This window comes from Folsomia candida, unplaced genomic scaffold, assembly GCF_002217175.1.
Source record: "Folsomia candida strain VU population unplaced genomic scaffold, ASM221717v1 Fcan01_Sc002, whole genome shotgun sequence".
In the NCBI taxonomy this organism is placed as follows: Eukaryota; Metazoa; Arthropoda; class Collembola; order Entomobryomorpha; family Isotomidae; genus Folsomia; species Folsomia candida.
Window position 1 is genome coordinate 10,199,665 of NW_019091194.1, and position 24,177 is coordinate 10,223,841.

General features: G+C 37.4%; 1 protein-coding gene across 4 annotated transcripts in view; it reads left to right on the plus strand.

The window, feature by feature from the left end:
- The window catches only part of LOC110843394 (irregular chiasm C-roughest protein), a 145,112-nt gene that overhangs the window by 67,033 nt on the left and 53,902 nt on the right, over positions 1 to 24,177 (plus strand). For 3 of the 4 annotated variants that reach the window (XM_035847164.1, XM_022089357.2, XM_035847165.1), the window contains exon 4: positions 16,971 to 17,029. The gene's annotated coding sequence lies outside the window, so the exon portion shown is untranslated. Of the gene's footprint in view, positions 1 to 16,970; positions 17,030 to 19,433; positions 19,645 to 24,177 lie in introns of those variants that run through there. The other variant, XM_035847166.1, reaches the window with a different exon arrangement.

Here is a 24,177-nt window from a genome sequence, read left to right on the forward strand (position 1 = left end):
TGGCTGAGTAACAAACCCGAATAATAAAACCACAAGGGAAAACATACTACACTAGTGATTTTACTACTACGAATAAATGACTCCCTGATTTCGGGATAAAAGACATAAAATTCTGGCGTTTTCTACAAAAGTACAAAAACTTGGAGGACAACAAACGCTAACCAACCACGCATTATTATACATTTAGTAAAAGGCGGAAAGCAGGCTTGCAAAAGTGCAACAGTGAAAACTCGTTCAGCAGAATGTGAACAGAGCAGCGGAATATTTTCTCATGTGGCCTTCATTACTTTTTTGCTGTTGCACTAGATAAAATTCTGCCGAGTCGCCTGCTTTAACCGACTGGATTTACATTGCATTACATTATTTTCGGTGTTCCACTTACTCTTCCACATTATGCATAATTCCTTTGTTTGTATGGTAATTCTACACTTTGGGGCTTGTACTTTTACCCTATTTTTGCACGAAATACGAAAAGTTTAGCATGTACAGTAATCAGATTGTGTAACGTCTTTAGGCTGTTTTAGAGTCGACATTTGTTTTTTTAGATCAGTCTATATTTGTATTTCGAGTGAGAGTTGTTAAAACGGGTGGTGCAAAAGTGTCTTGAGAATAATCACCTGAGTTCCTTTATTTCGCAATAATTTCTACTTTTTGTCCACAATCAGTTATGAAATCAGCTCGTATCGTGAGGGGAAGAAGGATGTGACGGTTGGCATAATAATTTTTATCGTCGTCAACAAAAATGTCAATTATATAAAGTATACAACCAAAAGCACCGGCGGTATAAATGCAAGGAACATATCATTTGTTTTCAACACTTTCTCCAGCATTTGTGGTTCTCATATTAACCACTTGAATTGCAAAACCAGCCACACAACAACCCCAACGAACTTTTCACGAGACCACTTGAGTAATGTAAATTTCTTGTGTTATGATGAATCTGAAGTGTTCCCACTCCGATAGAATAGTCGTAAAACGTCGACAATAGTCAATTTACCCACCAATTTTTTTGCAATAGAATGATAATGAGGTTTGATAAGATAAATTGCACCAGCCCTTGTGACATGTCCTTAATCCGATTACGTAAAGGTTTGTTTATAATGGGAGACCGCTAAAGGAATACGTAATACGGTTTTGTCATGAACGCATTGTACATATTTCCACCGTTGTAGTAAAAATTCCGATAGACTACTTACGTATCAAAAATACTCAATACTTGGCTGCTACTCTGAATGTCAATGCATTTTCCAGTGCCATTCAATTAAATGCATCAATCGAGTAAATATGTTTTTATTGCTTTATGGACTTGAAGTTTTATTAAAAACGCTGAGCACATAAATGCATTTGAATCATTTTAAGTAGTCTGAATAAACATTGCATAATGCATGTAGGTAACTCAGCCTGGATTAAATGACGACCATATCCAAACATGTTATGCTGTTCATCATTGCTTCATTCTCTCGTATACCATTTAAACCACAACAAACGATTAAACAAACTAAAAACCCGTTGATTGACGGACGGGACGGAATCTTGGATTCCGTGACTGTCGGCGGCTGGCATATTGTACATTTCATCGTCCACTTCTCATTCTTTGTTTTGAGCTGGTGGTGGTGGTAGCAGCAGCAACACCGCCACTGCACACTCGAGGTATTACCAATAAAATTCCTCTTTCAAGATTTGAGCCTTCTTCAAGTCGACGTACTTACTGCACATTAATTACCGCAATTATTATTAGGCAATCCTTTCATTCACATTTCATCCACTAGGTTCATGTTTATGAACAACATGGTTTTCTAGGATTGCATGCATTCCGTGTTTGTTTCATTTCTTTGTCCGTCGACGCCAACCACTTAAAGCAGTAGTAAATGACGGAAATTTAGGCAACATTTAAAATTCTTTATGGCCCTTAATGGTCCAAGGAGCTGCTTTTAGAGGTGGTGCAAGTATATGAACAAAAAATGTGGTTTGCTAGATATACCGGCTTATGTAATAACGTTCCGTTTCACTCTCTGCAGAACGTGAACAAGGTAAAAATATTTGTGTTACTGGCGTTTAAACGAAAATCGTGAAAAAGTATTTTGTTTTAAAACTTTGGCGATGTAGTTGCGAATTTCGGATTATTTGCTGGGTGAAAGCACGCAGTAGGTGTCAGAATTAATTTGTGTTTGTGGAAGCCTTATTTTTTCGTTTCGTTTCTATACTGGATGGAATTCCTCCAAAAAATTAAGCAAGACGAAGGAAAGCATGCGGTATTACTAAAAATGTAATACTGTATTACTGCGGTATTACACAGTAGTAGTTTGTTGGTTTGAAAAGAGTTCGTGCAAATCCAAACCAAATACTTCCGGCTTAATCCTTCATTTTAATCCTTTGGGGGAGGTCCATCAGTCTAAACTTGGTTGAAATCTGGATGGCTACTCAAAATTGTGAACAAGTGGGTTCACACTCTCACTATTCGTCAGCAAGCTAAACGTCCTTTCACCAAATGAATGGAAGGGAGGGAGTCCAATCTGGGCCATCGACTCATTTACCAACTATAAAGCGTATTGTTTATTTACTCCATGCAACGCTTTTGTTGATAAAATAACAAGGCACACACGTGAATACAAACCTAAATATGTACAAAATCTAGTTCTTACTCTGGTCTATCAAATGGTACATGTTGTGTGAGGAACTATGTACATACGTTTCCAATTTTATGCTATTTTTAGACATCTAAATATATAACATAAGTAAGTATGTAAGTAAATATGTAGTTCTAGCCTGCCGAGTAATTTGCTACGGAGTTGCCTCAAAATGATAAAATGGGTATGAACATTCGAATTTTATTATTTTGTGTACAGTTATAAAAGGAACATGCGAATGAAACCAAGTAAAGTGCGTATACATGGAATGAAAAATCCAAAGTTCAAGAATGGAGCAAAAATGAGGAGAATGACAGAAGGGATTGAGAAGAGAAAGCTCTGAAGCCAGAAGTCTAAGCCAACTCACTTGTAATAACAAAATATGACAATAAATCATAAAAAAGATTCTTCAGAGGGGAAGTTGGTTTGACTTACTTTTCTTCACTCCGCTTTCTACTTTCTTTTCGCGAGTCCTTGGCTGGAGGATTTCAAATGCATGTTCACAAATTTCGCGGTTCGTAATATTTCGCAGTCACAAACATCAGATGAGAATTAATTGAAATATATCTGATTGCAAATCAGAAATTAACGTTCTTTCTACATACATACTTACTAAGGAAAAACTGGGTGTGTACAATAGCGAGCTTTCCGATTACGAACAACATTAAGTCACAATCAATAACCCTCTGAATCTGAGGTTGGGCGTTTCTCTTGTGATAAAATGATTTATTTGTTGGCAGCTTGTCGTTAGTGGTGCGGTCTGTGGTGGCGGTGGCAGCAAAAATTAACAAAAATGTCCCCAAGCCATGAATGATGGAAATTTCAAGCCCATTGATTTTCTAGCTGTCAAGATGAAGCCTAATGTTTTCTGAATTGGCAGATCATTTCTTACTTTTGCACTATAAGTTGGGAATTAAATATCCACCAGAATTTTGCGTATAACCAGTTGTACGAGTTACAGTATGCGTGTATAATATATCTGTGTGAGGAGATAGATCAGATATCAAATTTCCACATGAAGACTTGGTATGCACACCTGCGACCTGCACGATTCTATAATTTTAAGGATTGCAATTTAATGAGCTTGTGCCGTAATCAATTTTCTCTCCAACTCAAACATAAAAAAATCGATCCACATTGAAATCCAAATTAGGTAGAAGACTGCATGAGCCATCAAACGCAGCCATGTATCAAGTTGACCTTTTGCCTCATTCCACAATATTTTGATTAATCGATATCATTTAGTGGCAATTTGCGCAAAAACTTGTATTCGCATTAAGCAGCACAAGTACAACATTATTAATTGCGTCTGTATAACAATACAATACTTTCAATGCGAGTACATTATCAGGTCTAATATACGTATATTAAATATGTTTTGTCATAATTCGAGTGCAATGACTTGGTTCGTAATTTCCATATAATTGGCCACCAAGAAAGTGTAATTGTTTTGATACAATACACGGGTTGACATTATCAAATGACAAGACTATAAATTTCCTAAAATGCTAATAATTTGGGCTATTTTAACTGAATGTATCAAAATGACTCAGATTATATAGCATTTATTCGACCTTTTTTATTATAATGTGACTAATAGCTATGCATTTAACCCCCTCCTGGTTTCGCGATGTGTGGTTCAAATGTACATTTTTTATTTTGATATAATCTTAAATGTAAGGACGGAATAGCAAAATACGCGGTCCAATTTCTGAATATTTTAGTAAAGTATTTGTGCAATGTTAAGCGGTTGTGAATTTCTCAAGTGTAAATGCACCATTGTGACTTACTAGATATTTACTGATGGAAAATCATTAATAATTGCAAAGATTCTCTACCCCCTTAAAATAAATGAAATATCAAAAGAAAAAGTCTGACAACTTGTGATGATCACTCATTGCCTAACGAGTTGAAGAGTTCCAACCAAAAAGTTTAATCCACCATCAACAAAGTCATCTAAAATCTTGGTATGAACGGATTAATAAGCAAGTCCCACAATAACGGAAAACCGATTTATGTAGTACGCAGCCAGGCGGGTGTAGTGTGCTACCTTCCATTTCTTAGAACAAGCCCATTCAAATATGCATTGTTTACATGTGGTTGAAAACGTGCAATTCCATTCAAGTCGTAGTAAAGAGTGAGATTAAGGCGAAACCGAATGTTTAGGCTTATCGGTAAATTCAGGTAAAAAATTATAGCACAAGGAAGAGAGGCTATGACCACCTCCATTCCTGCCAAGACTCACCTTTGCCAGAGTTGATTTGTGTTCTAAAAGTTAGCAAAAAACTGTAACATGTTAAATCGATAAATGTTCTCCCGACCAGAAGCAAGAGCAATCCTGGTATGTAGGCAACATTGACTCAGTTATTTGGATTGGATATTGCAGGCACACACCAAAATAAACTGGCTCAAGTAAATGGCAATGCAATCACATGTACTAAATGTACATACATACGTAAATATGTACATATGTACATACATGGTGAATGCGTAAAAGTAACGTAAAAATTCCTCTTGGATTTCTTTGTGAGCTCAGCAGTTATGGATGGATGGGAGACTATGCATATACATTTCCAGCCAAGCGGTGGGTTTTGGTAGTGAAAGTTATCAAAAATCCTATGCTATGTTATGGCCAAGCATTCATGTTCTGCATATTTCATACCAGTGGTGAAAGTGTGTGGTGGTTTGGTTAGCGCAGCAGCAAGCAGTACAAGTACCCAAGATTGGTTGGTAGATAAGCGGATGAAGACATGCAATCCTGGATTTATTTGGATTGGATAGGATGGCATGACACGGCCGGCTTTAATGTGTGTGAGAGAGAGACTGGACTTTGATAATAATGCGGACAAAATTCCTGTCGGAATGCAATGTAATGTAACGTAGTGAACACACACACAAATCCAATATTTTACTGGACAGAAGTTACAAGTAAGAAGTAAAAGTAAGTGAGTGGACTTCACAGGCTTAGCTCGTTGGTTGGTGGCTGGTAGATAAGTGTGAGGATAATAAGAAAGAAAAAACGGACTGAACACATGCCAATCCTCCGATCGAATCCTAATACAATACAATGGTCGTTGTACATTAAAGTAAGTTTTTGTGAATAATATCTCAGAGAGGCAACTTGTACATAGTGATAGGTCTGCTATATTCTGCATACATGTCTCAAGATATAGAGGCACACCGTCTTTTGGGGGATGAGACGGATGGTCTTCTTGGCACTGGCTCCGCATTAATTTTGAATATTGCCATTACCATTTGTATTATTACCATTTGCAGCATGAATGGCTTTACTGACTGACACTCGACATAATAAGATCAAGGAGGAGAGATGGAGAAATTCATAAATGATATGAAAGAGATTTATTATTCATTATGTCGAGTGTTGTTTGTGCTTTGTGTGTGTTTTATATATTTTAAAGATGGAAAAGATTGGTACTGGAGATCTGGGGAAGCGTATAGTACGTGATGAGGGATGGGATCAAGCGAGTAATAAATGGGTCCACTTTCATACCGGATTTTTATATTCTCCTCGTCTTATCTGATACAGTTTTGACTTCTTATTAAATTCATACTGCATTCCTTCCTCAGCTGCATAAGTGAGGTCCAGTTTTTTGTACGAATTGTTACATCAGAGTTTGTCTTGCTACTTGTTCACGTATATTGTACTGGGATTGGATTTTTGGTTTGGGAAACTATTTACATAATCAATACGTGGAGGATGAAAATTTGTAATGTTTCAACTACTTAATTAACTATTTTAAGACTTGGGTTTCGTTGATTTCGTCATGTTTTATCTAATAAATAATTGAAGGTCTAACGCTGGAGCCATTGTGTAGAATTGCAACATCCCACCCAACAACAGGCAAGTCCAAAATTCTGCAGGTAGTCTGGCCGTTGTTAATAATGGTGAAATTAAAGGACGGCCAAAGTAGGAGTGTCCCAAGCGGAGTAAAAGTTGTTAAACTTTCTCACAGAGTTGTAAACTTGGATATGATAAAGAGTGTGTTGAGTGGCCGGAGCGCAGGCAGCACTAATCACCTCGATGTGAACTTACTTTGCTTGCTTTACTTGGTTTGCTTTAACTCTGTTTCCCAAGCACAACTTTGCATCGCGAGTCACAACACATACATTTCGCCATCCGCATGCATCGCATAGTCAATTGCTCGTGATCGTCGTCGCACCCTTTTAAACGAAATCTAACTAAATCCCGGATGCGGCTGGATGTTGTCTCGGTTCGAAGAATAAGTACGCAAAGAGAGAAGTGTCCTCCACCTCAGATGACGTTGGGAATACGAAATGAGAATGCATGTCCTGCCGTCTGCCCAAATACAAGTTTATTCCCGACAAGAGATTTTCATGCATAGAATCACATCTATCAATGTTTACCTGCAGATAAGAAGAGCTGGAACACGGTTAAATACAATTTAAATTTTGAAATCATATGCAAGTGGTTGTCCAACACTACATTAGAGTGAAATAGTTGAAGGGATCTAATATCAATAATGGCGTTATTTCGTGAAACTGCGTTTCGCCACTCCAAAACTAATTTTAATTGACCATAATCCTTTGTACCTACATTGTATTTAAATATGTACCCGGTTGAGTGAGTGAGCAAAGTTGCTCCTCAGTTTTTGTCATGGATGGAGTTATAATAGAAGCACACATTATGTCATGATAGCACCTATTATATAACACAAGTTATACAATGATGGATAGAATTACGGCAATTCTCCAGTGCTTAGTTTTTGATTAGGAGACTCAAATGAGTATTCAATGTTATGTAACACCATTTTCCATGCATTTACTCGTTAAATCTAATGTGGGTCATAACCCAGTAGTTAACATGTTGAGATTTTTGTGTGCAATTAGTTTCGTTTCATTCTCTTGCACTTCATGAGTGGGTGCCCAACATATATGGCAATTCATTAAACAACAGATTCAATTTAAAATTTAGAGGAAAATGAGATCAAGTGGAATAAAATGGAATGAATCTTTGTTCTATTTCGAGACCGCATCCATTCAGCGTTTGTACATAAGTTGAAGAGGAGATATTTCAGGAGAAGTAGTGATAGTTTTTAGTATTTGGTGATATAAGGGAATGTACAAAAGTAGTTGGTGTTGGTACTGTACATTGGATATCACTTCATGCCGGGTACCAATGTGCATGGGTATATATGTCTGTATGCAGTTAAGCCCACGTGATGCAGGAAACTTTTGAAATGAGCCAACCCAAGGAAATTGAGGTGATGGTTCAAGTTTTGAAAATGTGCCATTTATACCAGGAATCATCTACTCTTAGCATGAAAATTTGATACAACATAGTGCAGCGGCGGGATTCCATTTGCATTGAGCATTTTCAGCGTACAAAGGAGATGGAGGAAAATTCGAACAGCGACCGACCGTGGATGGTGGGTGGTATGCTTTGCTCTTAGATTTAGAGTTGATGATCAGGAAGAAGAGAAAAGCTTTTGTGAAACTTTCTCATTTATCCAGGAGGCAGAAGTAGTTTATACCTTATAAATGGGTTTCGCTGCAATTTCCTAAAGAAGAAATCTACCTGAAAGATTCAGATTAGACTGTGGGCCAAACTAGGCCAATATATTTTGCATCTACCATCCAACAAGAGATCGACAGGATTGAGGCCTTTTCACATTTTCTCGCAATATTGATCCCTCCTCACTTCTCATGAGCGTCCACACAGAACGAGGATGGGATTAGGCTAATCAGCCTATTGCCAAATTATGCAAAGGAAGAAAGCAGGTTCAAAGAATTCTTCATCTAATAGGTTCTTATCGTAGGCTCGTTGGCAATGGAATTACAAGTGCCAAGGATTACCTCCGTTTTTGCTAAATAATGAAGAACTTGCCCCATAGCAAGTAAGTTATGACCAAGTTTTATATGAAACGTGTAACAATAGAGTGGACCATCCCTTTGCATCCCACATGCTGCGAGTCAAGCTGTAACACAAAGAATATGGCTCCATTTACGAGCACCCCAACACACAATCCGGTGTATTTACTTTCTCTTGCTTTCTCCACCTGCAAACACAACACTACGACGACGACGAAGCTTTCCTACCTCTACGAGGTTGACATTTACCACCCACCAGGAACCCATGTTCATTCATTCACATCCGCATATAATATTTTATCTGGCCCACTTTGAATCGTTGTGTTGTTCCTGCGTCAGGCTGAAAAAGATCTCTTGTGTTTGTTTAGACCAGACTTTTCCCCCTTCAAACACTTTCAAGAGATCATATGTTTATCCTTGAATTAAGTAAAATAAAGTTTCCCATTCCGTGTTCCTGGACGAGGTGACCAAATTAAAATTATTTTAAAGTGAGGTAACAAATTACCTCTGAAAAACTCAAGGACTTTCTCTCACTCTCCGTCTCGTAATTTAAGACGAACGGGAGGCAGGAGTGAGTGTATATGTACGTACTTGTGACAAGAGGTTTATCTTTCCCTCTTTGCAATTCTATTTCCTTCCCTTTGAGTCCCAACCAAGTAGGGCTGCTCATTTACAGCTAGAGGACCGAGTCTATTGGGAAGCAGAGAGAAAGTGGGATACGGGAGTGAACTGATTAAAAGAGAGAAAAAGAGGGGAATTTATTACCAGACTTTGCTCATTTCTTTGGTTGAGTTGAATGCAGCTTGAATCAGCATCACCGAGTAGATCAGAGTTATGGGGAAAGTTGGTTTGCAAAAGCAAGAAGGTTTATCTGCATCTTCCCTCCCACATATTCATGGGTTGAGTGCGAGCGATAATACTTCGTACAATGTTATACGCGTCCAATATCTGGTGCATACAGAGTCAGGCGGTGGTGGTGCTGTCCTGCCGATCTTGTGGGAGAGAAAGTGAGTAAAACTTTCATTTAAACAAGGAAGAATGATATCTCGTCTCGTGTTACACTGTTTTCGCGGTGGGTGGAAGGAGTAGTGGGGTGTTGTCCGTCATATATGGTAAGACCTGCTTTGACTGGAGTTGACTTACTGGAGGTGGAGGTGGAGGGGAGGAGACATAATTCCATTCATTCCATATGCATAATTTGCCCCCTGTGTGTCTCCACTCGGCTCGTTTTTTTACGACACCACATCTCATATGTTATGACCACAAAAATTTTTCCTACCAAAAGCCGTCCTCCTCCTCGCAGTGTCTTTGGCACACGTTCGCTCGCCATGATTCACACCGTCCAAACCATATGCACATTTTATTCCCCCAGTTTAGAATCCACTCGGCAATAGTGTTGTGTAAAATCTTGCCTTTGTCACATGTTCGAATCCTATGTCAGGCAATAAATTTTCGTGTGACCTGTGTTTACATTGCATTTTTATTTTACATTTTATTATTTTTTGACCTGATGCCCCAATGGATAGAAGTTCATGCATAAAAGACGCATACAACACCAATGCAAAAATAATATCGCGTATGAATTGAATATATTTATTATTAAAGTCATATATATATAAAACGATTGGAATTGTTAAATACAAAAGTCCGAATAATTTGTTATGATACAAATGCATGCATGCAGTCGTCGAGAGCCGTCGTCGTCCAGAAATGTGATTGTCGGACGTTAGAGAAAGGCCCATTACATCATTAGACACGCAAATTTCAACACGACCACTTTTTACGCTGCTTAACTCAAAGATAAACCTCAAAATACACATGAGTGCGTCGACTTGTTCTCGTATTATTTGGGTTTACTCAATAAAATAAAAACTCTTATTACGACCGTTTTGCCTTCACTCTGGAGTCATTAATACTCTTTGATTTGACCCAGCGTCCCTTTTCCACTCCTGCATTCTTACTAGGCAAAGATATCAAATGTTATTATTCCACATAAAGAGTTATCTGCACCACCACGCCATCGTCACTTCAAAGATAATGTGACAAATCAACCCCTCTAATTGATCAGCTATGTAGTCCGATAACGCCAGCCAATAAAATAGTATTTGTACCAATTTTATTCCCGATTGACTATTTTATTTCTGGTTGTATTAAGCGTTGATTGGGCAAGAATCATAAAAATGGATCATTAACACCATTATTTTTTCATGATTCAAAAACCATTTCTAACTAAATATTTCCTCCAATTGTTTCATTTCTTTTTTTTCGACATACCTTTGCGAAAAGTATTTTTTCTGGCTTAGTTAGAGTTGAGGATTATACGGTTATAGCGTAAGTTTTATGAAAGGAAAAGAATGACTCCAGTTTTATGACTCATAGCAAACGCAATGTTTGAGATCGATCCGGTGGCTAAACGGCACACACATTTTTTCCCATGTGAAATCTCGCTCAAATTCAAGCAAGGCAGCAAAGAGAAGAGTTGCATTTTTAAAAAAAGATTGGAAGACGGAGACAGGCGGAAAAAATCAGAAGTCGAGACACCGGTTGGCTTTTCGTAGTAATAAAACGCGATCTTTGAGTTCTTGAAATGCATTTATGCATGTAGCAGCTACCAAACTTTGGTTCTCTTCTTCCTCGAATTTTATGTAGGTATTGCGCTATCCCTGTGATTAAATAATCTTCTGCCAGCATCTCTTGAGGTTGTAAACTTGACTCTCGAATCTTGACCATCTGTCGCTTTCTGGTTGCTTCAGTTTATAGCTTCCTAGTGTTTTGCAAGCACTATGTGTTGTGTGTGTGGCAGTAGAGAACCTTATATTGCAGTGTATGTACAAATTTAAATTTCTGGTTTATTGCGTCTTCTGTCTCAATCTCGTCAAGTTTGACTGGCACAAGTAATTTAGTGCAGTCATTCTTATTCCATTTTGCACTGGAACTGATAAAGGGGTTGTTGTGGTCAAAACTGGGCAATTAGTACAAAGGAATGAAGATAAGCATTTGTCGCTGGGCTTACAAAAAAACTTTAATTCGGCTTGATTTTTAATTTCTCTTTGATTTTATCAATGGGATGATTGCGCTCAACCTTGTCAGCACTCTATACGCACCTGAATATCATCTTACTTTTCAATCCCCAGATCTTTATCGTCTAATAGTAATACTAAGGGTTTCTTGATTAGTATCAGTGTTTGATTTACATTCTATTGCCTCGCATTTTATTTAATTTCCATTACAATGATACTGTCACAATTGTATATAAATACTTGTTTAATGGATATGCATTCTTATCGATTCGACAGTTGGATTATACCAATGACGATTATAATAATAAACATGGGATCGTAAATGCATAACTCTTGTGTAGAATTGGAATATTTGCTTGTTCCTTCACCAACCAGTGGGCATAGTGCATAAACAACTACCAGTTATTTTAAGTATTTATATGCATGAAATGTAATTAAAATGCTGCAACCGAGTAAATGTTTAAAGAATGAATATATTTAAGATTCTGAGACTTTGAGCCCACATAAAGGTGCTCAAGATGATTTGCTTTCAAGAACATCTGCCGTTCTCTATTATCAACCGAATAAGGTGTATGTACATATGAGCCTCAGTATAAGGTTATTGCTCCATTTTAAACACGTAACGCTGGCCAATTTAATGAATAATATTTTGGCTGGGCTTTGCCTTTGATCACATCAACTTCCGACATCTCATTTCTTCTCTCTTTGATTTCCCTGCTCCGTTAAACTTCTTTCCGTTTTAGGAACCCAGTGTTATTACAAGTGCTCTCTCCTCGTTGTTGCATGTACTACGGATGAACTGCTGACTTTCTCCAGACTGCAAAACTTGAGCAAACAAAATTAATGGGTACAAGCGCATGTTTTCTTGATCCTCTTCAACAACTTTATGGTGTATGCCGACAGGTAAATAAATGAGACGAGGGATATTCTTTTGCTTTCTAAATCCAAATTGCATAAATTCTCCTTATTTAGTTTACCCGATGAAAAGGGATATTTTGTCGAATAAATACAACTACATAAATATGTCCTATTAATGATTCTTCGTTTTTTTCATGCCAAATATGTAGCTTTGCATGTTCAGTTTAATTGTACCTTCTGGTGTGATTTTGGTGTGATGCAAAAATGCATTATATGCCGCGTCATTTATACACGCATATAGCGTAAAGGTTTTCAACAGGATCAATGGCATTTGGTCATCGAAATCGCCTGTGGTCCATTTCCATATCAAATTGCAATCATTAGTCGATCAATCTATGATGATTGCATGCGATAGTTTGCAAAACTATGAATAATTCATGTCTCATCAGAACCCCACACACTTATCACACCATGCACATCGTTGCAAAAATTAAAATTCTGCCTCAAAACATCTCCAGGAGCAAACACCTGTATTTTTGCAAAGAATTTTGGCAAGTTATTTATTCATGTTCATGTTTGATAGAGACAATCATTTATCATCCCTCATTGTAGGTTGCATTAACTTTTTTGACGTTTTAACTGATTTGAATTGTTGCTTGAAAAATATTCATAAATTTTGTAATTTAGTAACAAGAACAACAGATAAAAGAGAAATGTTATTAATCACTCAAAACCAGTGACCAGTGCACATTGTTGTATTACCTTACACATGAGCAAACAATGGGCAGAAAAATAATTTAAGCCTAAAAAATATTTGTGGTGAGATTTTTCAATGTCAAATGTTAATTTTAAACCCACATTATTCAACCCTTCTCTTTCTGCTGAGAGTAAAAGTAATGAAATGGCGCTGTTATATGCCGATGGCGTTAAACACAAACCAAAGTCAAGTCAATTTACTCCAACTTTTCTCCTTCCTGATGTTGAGGTGACTTGCTCTTGAACCACTCACTTGATTCAGTTGCATCCATCCAATACCAATTGCATGAGATTATAATAAATCTTGCCCGATGAAGAGGAAAAAAAACTGAGACGGCAGCTGGCAAGCGAATAACTTATGAGCATTTTTTTCCGAGAAAAAGTAAACCTCAAACTCTTCAAGGTGAAGGTGTGTTATATATGTACGCACATATAGGTTCGTATACATAAGTCTACGAGGACTCTTGCAGGTGAAACTTTATCAAATTATATATATTACACGCATTGAATGTTAGTATTTAGTGTGTCCTAGACAATACACACATTGACCGTTCCGATGCATTATTGCATTCCGTCGTCGTCGTCAGAAATTCCCCTTCCGAGATGTCACGCTATAAATTTACATGAAGGTGACATCACAATGATATCTATGGCTGTAATAAATGTGGGCAGTATTTCTTCTCTAGAATAGTCGGAATTTAAAATAAAATCGGGGTGCATTTGGAATGTTGCTAAAAAATGATGCTAATTAAAAAATGTTTTTACATCAAAATAAAAATATTTTCAAAAGCGTTACATTTAGTGTTATATTGAATATTTGTGTGCACTGTTGAAAATCTCATCCTGAAGCTGAAGGGAATAAATAAATAGAAGGGTGAGTAAAAATGCTGCTAAAAAGGCTAGTCGTCAGAGAAGCATCTCGAGCAGTAAGTAGTGGATGTGGTGGGAGAAGTTGTTTTGTTCCTGGTGCTGGGATTGGGATCAAGTCAAGGGTTATTTTAATTTTTTTTTTACATCGGCGACTCGTCTTCCCAACCAGAACTCGGCATGATGAGCCTTATTATCATCCAAATGATTCCTGGCACAAAATCTCTCCTAATAACCACACGGACAGAGCTTCTGAGTCCAAGAAGCACAAAAACCTGTTCAAAAGGAGTTCGATGAAACTTTGGGAGCTTTATTATCACTATACCCATGTAAATAAGCTTTGCAGCTACAACATACACACATACGTACGTGCATGCATATCTAGAAGATATACTGCAGCAACACATCAATAGTTTCTGTGTGTGCAGTATAAACTTAATGGAAAGCCATTATTGAAGACGGTTCGGCTTAAGAGTTCTTGTAGCTTTTTTCTGGTAAATTATTGAAGGTTGTTCATGTGTAAAAGATTTTTCTGAATTTCTGTGTCAAAAATTGCAAAGTTGAATGGAAAAGTGAAGAATGGATGACATTAGGAGTGATGCAATAAATTTGTGCTGACAATAAATCACGTCATATTTTTAATCCTTTAGATGGAAATGTTTAGTTAATCTAGAATTGTAACTTATGAAATTATGTTTCTCTTTCCATGCTCACGTTGTATTTTGCCTTCGATCCCCCTTTAGCAGACGGAAAGCAATTGAAAAGGAACTTAAAATGCAGCCATATTATCAAATCTGTTGCCACCCGCACACAAAGAAACATCCGACAGACACAAGAAAATAAAACAAACCTTTTCAGTGTCTCATTATTATTTTTACCGCAGCAAGACTAACAAAAGTTCAGTTCAAACGCCATCAAAAATATGAAACTTGACTGGCTTGCTGCGTTTTTGACTCTTGCGTCAGATTGAGTTAAATTTCATCCTACAGTATCGCTGAGTGTAGGCATTGTAATTCATTGAAATTTGAATTTTTTTATTTTTAAATAATAATATTTAAAGATAGAGATGAAAATACATACATATTTGTAGGGCCAGCTTATGTCGTTAGTAGAGCCAAAATTTAAAAAGAGACGGAAAGCTTATTTGTCGTGAGGAATCCTCTCAACCAGATTTTTCTAAATTGAGAGATATTGACGCAACCAATTTGATGCAGTCCAACCCAACATATTATACATAAAATAAAACGAGGTGGACAATGACATGATTACCAGTCTGGTTATGCTGCACTTGTTGTTGTGACTGTGAACGTGTGTGGTGAATCGAAATGGGTAAACACCTTTTAAAAAATACATCAGATTTTTCCAAATAGGGAGGAAAGAATTTAAATCTCTTAATCTAAATTCTACGCAGAGCGTAGATACATGTACAAAAGTATGTATAGGTATATGTACCAGCAAACAAACTGGCTCCTAAACCAACTTATGTATCTCAAGTGTGCTCCCCATCTCCAAAATTTACTATGTTGATTGTACTTAACAATCGAGTGGCGTAAATTACAAAATCAGATTATTATGGAGGGGATGCTGGGTCTTGTCTGTGTAGTAAATATTATCGTGAATTGTTGCCACTACTGCACCTTCTTCAAATCCCAGTCATGCAGGTTTGAAAACGGGTTAAAGTTGAATTGAGCTGGGTGAGATGTTTATTATCTCATAATGCATCTAATAATAGCACTATCGTGATCAAGATATCACATAACTCATTCCGTCTGACTGAGAAAAGTAGATGTGTTTATACGGGATTATTATCCGTGCTGTGTAGGACGAGATCTGACATGAATTTGAAAGCATTATTTTACAATTCCCTGGAAGGGCATGTACTTCTAAGCAACTATTCTTCATAATGTGTCGGGGTTGTCTAATCACAGGCAATAACGATGATGATGATGATGATAATGATAACACAACCAACACCAACATTTATAGCAAAGGGGCACTTAATTCAGATGTGAAGTGATGTGATATAAAAATCGTTCTTATTTTAAAAATTAATTCGATTACGTTCATACTAAAATTTAAAAATACAGTTGGAGATTAGGTTCCTCGTAAATGTTCTAGCGTTTTTTAAGCAATTTCGTTCGAAGTGTTGCTAATTTGATGGACTTTAGAAAATAAATATTGATTCTTTCTAAAAATTGGGTAGACAGCTAGCACTTTATTTGTTAATTCTCTTCCGTGAAGATGATGCAGGAAGATGAAGGTCTCTGGCTGTCGTTTAATTTCCGAATTCGGTTTCCTACTCAGAATAATCCGTTTTCCCAGTGGATGGGGTTTGAAGTAGAATCCAATGAATCCATCTTTTTGGCCTAAAACTGTCAGAGGGTTTCCCTCACTCACTCGCACCCAGGTCTGTTGTCGAGTGGAAAAGAAGAGGTGGTTTGTTTGAGGTGAAAGTAAACAATTGCTTTGGTTTTCTCTTTGTCTTGTTGTTCAGTAGAAAAGTAAAGCTGAGCAACACCAACCTAACCACCGAGAAAATAGGAAACCCTCCTCGGATTTGCAACAAGTTGGCTAAACAGTTGGCTAAATCCCACTTTCATATTGCTCCGTTTTAGGAGGTACGTGGTTTGGTCGGGTTGATCTGAAATATGGAACTTACTGCTTATTACTTATCCAAGCATTGGCCTAAAGCCTTTCTACTTTCTTTGTTGTTTATCCTTCTTTGTTTACGCACTCAGTCAACTTTATGTGATGTTTTTTTAGAATTCAGTTTGTGGGAATCTGTAATAGCCTTAGTTCTGGAGACGGTATAACTAAATATAGAGAGAGAAAGTTGTTGGTTGGTTAATACAGATGTGTAGTTTATTCGATTTTCTCGTGGTTTCTTTTTGTGAATTACAGTCCCCTAACTGAATGCGTTTGTGCGGCCCATGATATACGCTTTAGAAAATACACCATTCGTAATAATAATAATATTTTTTTATTCTTCCAGATCTGAACCAAGTGGGCCTGTCGTACCCGATCAAACTCCTTCAACGAAGAAATTTACAAGTAATTCAATATTTCAATTTCCGCGAGCACAAAGTGCAAATTATGTCCTTTGTCTCGTCCCCTGTACAAATATAATTTTCCAAATCGCATAGTAGATACTGCTGAGTGCTGGCAAAAATCCAAAGACCTTTCGCATATGACATTGCCTTCAACCAGTCGACAGAAGGATATGACAGAAGGATACGATAAAATCGGTTCTATCCGGTTCCAAATTATCCGGGACATTCACTAAATGCACCATTTCCACATCCACCGCAAATTTTCAGCTTCCATTATAGCAAGCAAACCAGACTCGGTACCCATTCAAGTAATGCACTCTTACTTTTATGTGGCTCTTGCCTGTTCAAGTATGTGCGATAACGTTCCTCACCTTATCTACAAGAGCACTTGCCAAACCACAACAATGCGCAACTTGAGACAAATTCAGGTCTCTCTGAGCCACACCACTTAACATTACTAAACACTTACCATCATCGCCACTAAGAACTATGTACACTCACTCTCACTATATAAATACGAACCTACAGTATGTACATATGTATAAATATGTGCATTCGTCTCACCCATCGGTTTAATAGAAGTAGAATTGAAGACACATACAGTACATATCTGCATGTGTATAAGTAGTCTTTAAATTATTAAGTGTCATATTTCCTCGTCCAAAATTGTGAGAGGAAATCAATTTGTGCTTTAATGAGTACAACAACCGCAACAACGTTTATGACACGGTTGACAGTTCATGCATATGAGGAATATACTTAAGTAAACTACTATTCACAGGATTATTTAACTTTCTATGCCAATTTTTCCATACGAATTTTCATGATTCATAAATATGTGTACTGTCACACATTTGCTTTGTTAGACTACAAATATATCTACAGATTACAGATATTCTTAGCAGCCTTTTATTTTCCTTATAGTACAAAAATTACATGATACGGGAGTAGAGATTTTTATGAAATGTGATTAAATTTGATACAGTATCATTCATTTGAACAGTATAAAATCGAATTAGAGATCGCTAAAAGCTTGTAACAGAGGGACGACTAGAACCGTGGCTTCAACTTTCAGATCTAATCAAGGTCTTTTATGTCGATTGGCAAACTGCTAATATTTTTGCTAGGAAGGAATCCAAAAAGCGCAAAATCACATTGTAGCAAGTCGAAGTTGTGGAGCGAAAGGCTGAAAAAGTATTCAATTTAATAAAAGCCCATCGACAAGAGTGCCTTTTGTTAACCTTCATTAGTCTTCATATTCATCAGGAGATATGTAATTCCCATTGACGTGTTCGTCATCCCCGCCATAATCACCGTCACCACTCTTCACTCTAAATCAATTAGCAATGTCACTTTATTTTCACATTTGCGACTCGGAGAGAGTGCATTATGAAACGATAAATTTAAGGCCTTTCTAAAAGTCAGTTTTAGCTTTAGTGCTTGAAAATCTCTACGCCTCGCCGTGCTTATTTTGCTATATTTTTTTTAATTCGGTTTTTTTTTAATTTTTCAATGCAAACATAGTACGTATATCTTAACCATTTGTGGGTTCACCGTGAATTAACAGCTATTTTTATTTTATGGCATACACTGATTCTTATTTTAGTAAAGCTTCTACAAGACAAAAATCATTAACCATTTTTACTTGTCCCCAACTCCGACCGAAATGATAATAAGTGCTGCCGTTCCATTATTGACTTTTGCTTTTACACACTCAAAGTTGTGACGAGGTACTGAGTAAATGAATCTTTTAAATTAGTGGGAAAACCTCAATGTTAGTTAGCCCTTGCTCTTTTAACACTTACAGTTTATCTTAAGCCAGTGCGAGTGTCACGAATATTATGACTCGTCTGAGTCTTCGTTAGTTAGAACTTCTGAGAAAATTGAAAAGAAAAGTTGAGCAACGTTAAGCTGAAAATGAACCCCAATTTCCTACGAGGAATCATCCTAACTAGAGTCTCCTTTCAAAGGTTATGTATGTAGAGTATCAGCGTATGTAACTGCACCATATGCACTATGCGTTCAACGCACTTTCATACACATGTAACGGCACCCCTGGAGAACCTTTCAACTAATGAATGAATCCGTGCTGGTAGTAGTAGGTCGTATTGCACAGCGGAAATACATACCCGGTTGCTTTAGAGATACGCCTGAAAAAGATTTAAAAACGTCGGGTTCAGTTTAGTTGTCCTCGGATATTGAGACAGTGCGTCTCTTCGTTCGTTTGTCCTCTCTTTCGTTTTCCGTTTTGTTAAATCCTTGCGTGGAAAATGAAGATGTGTAAATAACGCGAAATATCAATAACGGTGCAGTTCCTGAATAAATGTGGTTACAGAAAAAAAACTAATTAAAAGTTGATTGGTGGAGTATACTTATTACATCACAGTAAGTTTATTGTTTGTAACATTGTACAGTATTTTTGTAGGATTGTTACGTTAGATAAAAGTGGTATTCAGCAAATAGTGAAACGCAGCGCACTTCATTATGTAACTCTGCAAAGTTTAAATGGAAAGTGAGGAAAGTGCCGGCGTGAGAATATATAGATTTTCATCATCTCGATTTCCTTTTCCATTGGATGCCAAGGACTTGTTTACCTTGCAACGCAACGCGATAACTGTAAGTTTTGAACAACAGCTCCATTATGTTATTTCTGTTTACGTAATTTCGGAAAATCAAATTACGGAAAGGAATAAAGGAATTTCAAGCGACGAACGTTGCAACGTATCATTTAAAATCTACAAAGTTAGCAAAGTTATTACGCAAGGAAGACGTGTGGGAGTATTCTTCCTGAATTCATGTATATTTGAAGCATCAAAGGTTCGTAAAAGTAAAACGTGATGGAGATAATTTACTTGAATGCTTTTGCCTTCTACTCTCGTCACCTTATTAACATCTAATCTAAACTTTACTTTCTCAAAGTTTGCCAGCAGCGGTGTCACAGCACACAGTCCATCAACTTTCCATTCCACCCATCTGTTGTCATTTCATCTGCTTGTCCCACGAATTGGGCACTCTTGTAGAGTCAATCCGTCTGGAAAGAGAGATAATAATCAGGTGAAATGGTAATTAGAACGGGGAGAGTGGGACTTGATAATTAAGTACAAAAGTTTGGGTAAACTTTCACCCAAATGACATTATCTCTCACTCACTACTACTTGTTTTTGTTCCACTCTTACCACGGCACTTATGCAGTCGCAGGTCTGTCGGCTATGCTAAAACTAAGAATGTGAACAATGGCAGTACAAAAGCTACATGTGTGTGTATACTATGCATACAGACGTACATATGTATAATGTTAGTTAGACTACTACATATAGGCACTTATGTTCATAGATATAGTCCAGTTATAGTCCAATTGTCGTTCAATGTTTTAAGCGAATTGAGCGGAAGCGCAACTATATTATTCATTTCCACGCCCCCTCCACGTCTGTACAATTCAGTTCGAAAAATTTGAAATTTCGAATGATCATGAATATGCTTGAATTGAAACCATTGACGCACGTTATAATTTTGTCTGATTCCTAGGTCTCGACTTTTTATGGGAAATAATAATAAGTTTCTCTATGAAATATGTAGTCAGATGAAATTTATTTTAAAAGCTACTCGTCATTTAAAAAAAAAGGCTGCAAAAGAAAATCACAGCCCGGTGTAATATCCCGTTGGGAAAAGATGCATACAGATAAATGCAGATACAAAATCTAGTTGGAAAATATGGCACATGTTGAAATAATTTATCATTTTTTGGATCCTGGACAAATGCCCTGCAATATTTCACTTTCTTATCTCCGCCTCTCTAATTTAAATACCTGGGTGAAAGTAGCAATATTGGTTAACTCGCTTGGGAGGGAGTAGAAGAAGTCGCCTCAATTTTACAGATTAACCAACATTTTTATGAGGTATAGAAAAACTAATTTATAAAGTAGGCCTGACGTGAGGCAAATAACGATGAGGATGCCAAAATGGAATGTGTAGATTTTAAGAGTTGCCTTCCAGTGGCTTTGCCAGTAAATCTTGAGTAATTGCATGTGCAGGGATTATAGAATTGAAATCATGAATAGTGGAAGAAATGTACCATGTCGTTGTTAATTGGTGACTCGATACTTCCACCATTGACTTTTTATCTCAGGGTCGTTACCACTGGAATAAAGATAATGGAGATGTTAGCTTTGGATCGGAGGTCATTTAAACAATAGTGCAGTTACGCAAATGGAATACGGAAGTTGGGACTTGCGAACATTCCATTACTGCACCGCACAACGGTTGAATTGTGACGCATAAAAGATTATAATTGCTGTGGCTGGAATTGGAGAGGATTTACATTTTGTTCTAAAATGTTACCAAAGAAAGATTCTCCTCAAACAACAAGAAATCAACCAATAGCAGCCCATCCGAAGATGAGACAGAGTCGGAGGGAAAGTAATTCGAATAAGCAAACCACAATTACATTGCACAATCCCAAATACGCCCATGTATTTGGGACATTAATGGGTCTCTCTCTACGACCTCGCACTATTTGATCCTTTATTAGCAGGGGTTGCATAATGTGATGATGAATTCAAACAACATGACATGAAAGCCCTTTTCCTCTCCTCTGATGTGGTAGTCAAAGATGGGAAAGAGTATTTATATCGAGTTAGGAAGACTGTTTTCTCAACTATTATTTACTTGAATTTGTATTTTACTCCGCTGTGAAGAACAAATACGGAATATATTTTTTTGGGGGTAAGTCAGCATAGCTCGGATGATAAATGTGAAATGGTAAGCAAGCGCCAAAAGCCAACAAAAGCGTATTGCTTGTAGAGTTCATAGGGAGATAATACCCGAGTAGCAAACTCGAGGATCTGCAGTTATTGCTAATGGGATATGTAAATTGTCAAGCTGAAGTCACCGTGGGGTTGTGGTATATTGGAGGGTTGGGTCTGTTTGTGCGACTATTATTGCTCTCGTAAATAAGGAGGAATGCCTCCATCACATACATGCAATATTATTATGCTCTTTTAGTTCTACTCGTACATATGCTGAACGTACATATGTTCACTCATGCCACGGGTCATTGTCTGCAAACGCACAAGGATCAATTGTCCATTATTTCATAGATAACTAGTCACTCACGACGAGGTAATTATATAAATTGTTGGTTTACAGCAAGCAGGCCCAGTTTTGCATGGTTGAAATTGTCGAAAATGAAACGGAGAAGTCGGAATTATATTTAACAGTTATACATACACATACATATTTTGGGGGTGAGCATACACATGCGTATACTGCATGCTAGACGTCTGAAGGGACGTGATTTGTCAGCTGTATTTTATTTTTCGGTCCAGAGGGCAAAAGTGCTGTTGACCATATGACCCTTCTCGACTTTCACGTCTCCTCTCATTAACAGTCAGCAGTACAAGAGTCCCGAAGACGTAGATATTTACATGGATAGTGCACCAACACAATGTCCATGTAACGGGAGTACAATGCACAACAGAGCCAGAACGGAGGGGAGGGGAAAACGAGAACAAGAAGACGACAGTCAGATTTAAAACAGACACTTCCTCTCTCTTTACTCCTTGGAAATATCATCTAAGGTCTCGCTCACATGTGGGCTGCTGGTGGATATTGGATGCCGAGTTTCTGAGTCTGGGTCACTTAAAGTAAACTAAATAAATGGGAAAGGGCATATGTATAAATCCAGTTACGCTAATGTGTTTGGATTTCATTTGGATCATGGTTAATGTCAATAATGTGTACATGAAGGGAAACGTGCATTTTAATTCATTTCTTATTCACATCCACGACACGATCAATTGACCAAAATTTTATAAAAGCAAATATGTATGTCTTATCCAACTTATGCACATTGCCTGGTACGGAGTTTGATGATAAAATTTTGACATGAGAAGTGAGACTGACAATCGAAAATATTATATATAGCATTTCATGGAAAATATTATCTCGTCAACTTTTCTGTTCTGATCTGCGTATGTGATTCCAATTAGTGCTCGAAAAGTCTTTCAAGAAGAAGAATGATGCAAAGTCTCGTTTGCTTCACCCTCGAGTCGTTCAATTTATGGCTGGCTATTCACACAATACAACAACGTTGCCTCAGGAGAATGCAGCACGATGATCATCCTTGCATCCCTTGAAGATGACGACAGGCTGTGCTCGAAAGGCCTAATGGCACGGTGGTGGTGAAGGGAAAGGGGAAAACGAAATAAAGAAAGTGAACTGCGTGCATTCAACTGTTGAATATTCACAATTCAACTGAATGAATGCACTCTCTACTCATTACGACATTCACTAAATATCTCAGAAACTTCCATTCTATTTTTAGCTTCCTCTCGTGCTTTCCAGTCGTTGTGAGGAGAAAGTGCGTGCTCCAACTTGACTAACTCGACATTTTGTAGACATATTTTAGAATTGAGTTGAATTAGAAGCGAGTTGAATTAGAAGCGAGTTGAATTCAAAAATTGATTTGTACATCGTATTTTACTTCTCGATACATGTTCTGGTCATAGATTAAAGCCTCGTATGCTTTTCTTCAAGTGGTATAAGCCGCATATTGTGCATCATACATGGTTGAAAGTGCACCAACGACCACGTAGGAATAAAGTGAAAGCTATACATACATGCTACAAACAGTTGGTCGTAAGCTTGCGATCGTATTTCTAAATGCAAGCCTCTGTTGCCTTTATGTGCATTCCTCTTTCCTTGCATTAGTGTAAGTGGAATCAACAAAGGAAGAATGAAAGGGATTCATTAGAATTCGTCGGAATTGTGCTCAGCAAACGATGCACATATCCCACTCCATGAAAGAAGATAATGGAGGCAGGTTTTGTTGAGAAAGCGATTTCTCAGTCTCCCTCTAAACATCTCAAAAGAAGCGAAATCTGATTTCAGGGATTTTAATCTTCTGATTTCTTAGCACCTTCTGTGATGAAAGCGCCTTCCCTTTTGATCCGATATGGTTTCCAGTTTCGTGAAAGTCAGTTCGTGGAAATCTTCTCTTGGGAAAAGTTTCCAAGTAATTTTTCGTCTTCTTCAATTAATAGTTGATAATTGTTGTTATTAAAAAGATATTTTATCCATTGTCTCGCATGCATTTGTTTGTCAACGAAAAATGTGCATCAGGAAGTATCGTTAGTTTTTTTACGCTGTACT